Source organism: Melanotaenia boesemani, chromosome 14, assembly GCF_017639745.1.
Source record: "Melanotaenia boesemani isolate fMelBoe1 chromosome 14, fMelBoe1.pri, whole genome shotgun sequence".
NCBI classification, from domain to species: domain Eukaryota; kingdom Metazoa; phylum Chordata; class Actinopteri; order Atheriniformes; family Melanotaeniidae; genus Melanotaenia; species Melanotaenia boesemani.
Genome location: NC_055695.1, coordinates 25,532,019 through 25,537,962, shown reverse-complemented (window position 1 = coordinate 25,537,962; position 5,944 = coordinate 25,532,019).

Below are 5,944 nucleotides of genomic sequence, written 5' to 3'. Positions count from 1 at the left end.
AGTCCCTCCAAAGAACTTCTTTTACTGCTAGAGCAGTAAAAGAAAGAAGTTGCGGGTTTGTGAATGGATGCTGTCTTCAAGTACGTTGGCCTCATTGAAAACAGAATATGATTTTATATAACAAATTCTGAATGTAAACATGTCTTTGTTGGCTAAAAGCTCCACAGGGTCCCCTTTCAACGACTTAACACCACCTGAAAATCTTGTTTATTGTGTTTATGTTGTGTTGTCTGGCTAAAGGCTGAGATTAGATTATTTTCATGCAATTTGATTTTATAGATATTACAACTTTTCCACCTCAGCCCAGTGGCCATGCACAAAATCATCAGAATGGAAACATACTTAATAGCTAATGAGGCTGCTTTTCAGTCTGGTGTAAAGTTTCTCTTAAAGGTCATTTCCTCTGTTACAAAAAAGAAAAAGTAAAAAAAAAAAATAGGCAGAAGTCTTCCTATAATAACACTAAGTGACTGACATAAGTCGTGTGTTTTGTGCACATGTTTATTTTCAGGTTTTTGTGTATGTATGGTTAAACACTGTGAGCTTAACATGCTGAAGTTGTAGAAGTGGGGCGAGTTAATGGTTACTGCACTTGAAGACAGTGATGAGGGTGATAAAGTTAGTCATGTAATTAATGTTGACTCTACATGATGTGACTAGGCACCTTTCTTGGTTGCAGTGAACATACTATGCTTCAGTTTTAACCCAAATGTCAGTGTGGAAGTGGGTCTCTGGAGTATAAGTAGTAGTGTGGATGTTCATGTGTAACCGAGTGTATTTAATTTGGGGTCAGAGCGATCGCAGAGCATCTCTGTGAGCAGCGGGGACGAGTGATCTATGAGCAGGGACTGATCCAAAGCCCTCCTTCTCCATCCCGTTCCACTTCTGCCCTGTCCATCACAGGATGGCCTGGAGGTTGGAGATGATAAATGAAAATTTTGGCTAGATGTGGGATGAAGAAAGAGCAGGGTCGCCATCAGAGGCGGGAATGCATTCTGATTGATGTGCTAAGCAGCTTGATTGATGAATAGCCAGGGTTATATTCACATTCAGAATATATTCCAAATGGCCTGGATGAATGGGCCAGGTTAAAGGATAGCTCTCAGGAGAATTTGGCTGAGTCTGTGTGTGTGTGTGTGTGTGTGTGTGTGTGTGTGTGTGTGTGTGTGTGTGTGTGTGTGTGTGTGTGTGTGTGTGCATGTGTGTGTCACTCTGTGTAGACATGCACACATGTTTATTGCTTTCTGTGTCTTGGTTAATGAACCTGGTGGTAAATCTTTATTGTGAATGCAGATGTGTGAAAATTATTTTATCAAAAGTTTCAGGTTTACTCATCATCAAAGCCTTCACCAACACTAAAATGCAGGCATCAGCGTCTCTGCACACACACATAGCGACATACACATTGCCAAGAACTCTCAAGGGCACAGCTAAAGTCAGAGCTGCAGGCTTGAAAACATTAACACTCCTGTTTTGGTCTATCTTACCATGCATCACTACATCCTCTTATCCTCCCCTCTATCCTCAATCTGGCACCGTCATCAGCTTTCACACACTCGAACACACACCCACACACCTGGACCTATAACTTATCTGCTAAATCTTTAGGCTGTCATTATAACATCATTTATTCAAAGGCAAGCTTAAAGGACCTGCCGATTGCTGGTGTTCATCCTTCTTACATTACATCACAGTCATAAAAAGGCATTTGGCCTTCAAGAGCATGACCTCTGAGCTGCATGCCTGAACTTATCCATTCCCACAATACTTCCTGTTTAGAAACTGTTGCTATTCTGCTGGGCTCAGTTGTTGTCTTGTTTTTTTTTTTTGTTGTTGTTTTTTTTGTTTTTTTTTCATGATGATAAATATAGAGCAGACAGAGGATGTTGATCTTTTATCGGCAGCAGCTTAGAGGACAGAGAGTCAGACAGTGTGCCAAAAGGATGGAGAAGAGTATGAGTGATAGTCGGACATTGTGCAGGTGCTAAGTTGCCACCTAACAGACAAGAGGATGGAGTAAAAATATCACTGATGTAAGAAGAGGAGGGCTTCTGTTTGTGCATGCATGTTGTGTCAGAGGATGCAATCAGCTGCATGTTTATTGGCTAAAAGGGCATACTGTGGAAGATTTGACAAGTACTTGAGAAAAATGTCAGTTTAAAAGCAGGACTATAGCTGTTGCAAGAAAGTGTGAGATTTTGTTGTGGAGAAATTGTTCTGATTTGAACTGGATCTCAGATAGGTGCTGCTTTGTAAGGTCTACCCTCAGCTTTTGACAGGTACTATTTGTGTGCGAGGTTATGTGTGTATGAGTGTGGAACATTTGTATGTTACTGCTCAGAGGAGAAACCATCATTAGTCTGCTGTTCAGAAACCAGAGATGCTGTGATCGCTCACTGCTTAAGCTGCAAATCTCCTAGAAGATGATAGAAACAGTCATAAAGCCCTCACTGAATATGTGTGTGTATATATGTGTTGGTGTGTGCGCGTGTTCACATGTATGTGTGTCCATCATGGAATTTCTGATACAGCATCTGACATACTGTACCTGCTGGTAGACAGAATTTATGTAATTTTTCTGTTGTTTCTTTGAGATTTTTCTTTAGTTTTGTACGTCTAGAATCGTAAGCAATAAAGAACTTACAGGAGAATTCTGTTCTTATTAAAGCTGGGCCCTATTTACCAATCTTTTATGGTCTAAAGGATTTATGGAACAGAAGTGTTTTGGATCACTCAAATATTGAGTGAGAAAACTAGAAGCAGGGACTGTGTAATGGCTATTGTCTAAAAGTCCAGCCACCAGAATTAAATGTAATTTTTTTATGTTCTTTACACCCCATATGTGTGTTTGAATCAAGATCTCAGTCTTACCTCTGGTTTGTGGCATGATAATGCCTTGTCAGGAATGTGAAGATGTCCCTCAGATGACTGACCTCCCACAAGATCTCAAGCTTATAAAACATGTCAGGCCTCCCAGGTCTCGTGAAATAGCACATAGACTGCACACCAAGTCATTGTGGTGAAGTATCTTGTAGTTTTTAGTTTTTTAGGTTTTGCTATTTCCATGTTATTTTTCATCATATACTGGATGCACTCTTAAGGAATGACTCTGCATTTAACATTTACCCAAACCCCTATTGTTTTGCATCTCATTCAACACACGAAATTTTCTAAATTGCATCTTGATATAATTATAGATGCACATCAATCTCTGTGGGAAGCCTTATTAATAATGTAATCAGTCATTTATAATAATAACCCGAGGCTGCTCATGCAAAAAATAAGAATTCTCACCTTGACAGATGATACAAACTATAACTTTATTTTAAATTTGTGTTGCACAGCACCATCAAGGTTTAGAAGAGATCAGTCAGGTGAGCCAAACAGATTGTAAAGAATAACGTCAGTAGCACCTTTTACATACGTGACGTGATATGTAGAGTGATATGTCATCGCATAGTGAGTGGGTATTATCAAGACAAATCTAAATTAAAATACCATGGACCAAAGATAAATACATAAACAGGCTAAATAGGAGTTAATATTGGAAAAGAGTCATTGATGCCCCTCAAATTTTGTGACAGCTTTTTGGTGGCTTCTGGTAACAGCAATGCTACTTAATATGGAACTGAGTCCAAACATTTCTGTACCTTATTATTTTTTATACCCTAAAAGGTGTAAAAATCTGGGCCCAGGTTTAAAATACTTTTTTTTTTTAAAGAATGAAGAATAAATGAAAAGTAGTTTTCTAAGACTTCACTTGTTAATACAGAAAAAAATGTGAATTCTTGTGCTGGAACTGAACAGGAATTCTCACATGAATAAAAGCAGCTCTGTTAAATATTGTTATGATCTTTGTACAATAAACAGATAAGCTGTAAAATGTCTAAAAACACTTTTCCATTAAGCACGCACAAATGCTCATTAAGTCCTGGGTTGAGTGGTGAATGTCAGCTTCAAATTGATTTTTAATCCTTAATATTTTCATAAAGTCAAGGCCGCTCATATTTTATCAGTTAATGGTATTTTTGTAATTAATGTCACTGCAGTGAGATATATTTCCATTTTAATGGCAGACTTGTCAATCCACTTCCTTGATTCATATCTGTACAGAAAATATTTACAGGAAATGATGTTTGCAAGCAGAACTATGTGTTTAATTTTATTTTATTGACAACTTCAGTACATTTAGCTCAGTCACCTCCAACTCAATCAAGGTTGTTTTAGATGATGCCTAAAATCCATTATTTCTTTTGCGATTTATTCACAATCATTTTTTTGTGAAGGCTGCAATTCTTATTAATTAGCTTTTTTAATTTTCTTTAAATGAATGCTCAGACTGCACAGCCACTTTATCAGAGCGGCTGCTCAGATTTTTCACATCACTGCAGGTGTCATCAAATCAACAACCACTGAAGTCTAAGAAATTCTAACTTTCATTGGTGAAAATATTGAATATTTGACCCTACTGTGTGAACTCTGTTTCACAGATAACCTCCACTCCGAGGGAATGTTTCCCACTCTATCCTGTACAAACACACACTCCCCCATACACATACACACACATACAGAGTGAAAAAGAGAAATGAAGCACAGTCGTATCTGAGCCAGACTCCATTTCGTATAAATTGGACACAGTTTGTCTGTCCTGTGGCTCTAGATCACTCAGAGATTTGACTCAACACATACACATATCACAAACACTAACACACACTGTGGGTATGGGACATTGTCTGGGGCTTAGAGCAGGAAGCTGACAGATGACTTAAGTGAACACACTTTTCGATTTTTTCTCTGCTCTCTCTCACCTGACAACTTTTTTCTTTCTTTTCTTTATTGGTCCTCACACTATGCTTCCACCTGCCGGGTTCACATCGCCTCATCCTTCCCCTTTACTCTTTCTGTCCACTCCCTCCTCCCTTCACATCGGTTGTGCTGCCAACAGCTCACACTACTGGCACAGTGCGAGCTGCAATCCATCACCCGGCCTGCAAAATTCTGTCTGCTGGCTCTTACAGCTCAGGCTCTTCTGAAGGCTTTCCAGAGAGAGACAGGAGAGACTGCAGACAGTCAAGTTGACACAGAGAGAAAGACGAAAGAAAAAAAGAGAAAAGAAGTGCATGTATGCAGTGTTAAGAACACAAAACCCCAGAAGCACAACTGCAATGCGAGAGCCAAAACACTATATGTTCACACAACTATCACAGTGTGTTTGTGAGTGGGTGGGTGTGTGCTTGAGTTTGTGTGTTCGGTCTGATTTGATCCCTTTATTTCTCTGAGGGCAATGTTAGAGCTTGAGCATAAAGCACAGAGTCCATCTAATGCAATAAGTCAATAAAACATCCCATCATTGCACGCACACACATGTAAAGAACAGAAAACTGTCTTACAGGGAAAAAGATGAGCATTTCTTCCTTGCTAGATTTTTTTTTAAAACAGCTGAAGTTTTGATGTTCTGCTTCACAACCTCAGCTCTCCTATTTGATGACAGCCCTGCAGTGGACCAAGTTGTAGTAGAGATAATACTCCTCTTCCCTTTAATGTAAGAAGGAGAATCATGTTTGTGATATAAAAAAAAAATACAAGGGACAGTGAGGGCTTTTTGCATCACTTTCGGTGTGACCCCACTTTTAGAGCATGCAAACACAAATATTTGCTGGCATGAAAACCTTTCTTCAGATGACATTGTGTGGGAGCAGAGGGGAGCGCCGCTGTCATCAGGATTCCCTCTGCCTGCTTTCTGTTGAGCGGCATAAAGTGGAGCCTGATGTGAGGAGATGGTTGCAGCGTGAAGAAAAACACAACCAGAAAACAGTAACTTCCAGCATGTTGTAACCTGGCTCTTACTCTCATAACACTAGCCTAGCTAACTGGTTTGTGCTAACTCTACAGTCTCCATCTCTGTTATGGAGATTCTGCAAATTTCACTCCAAAACATGATCTA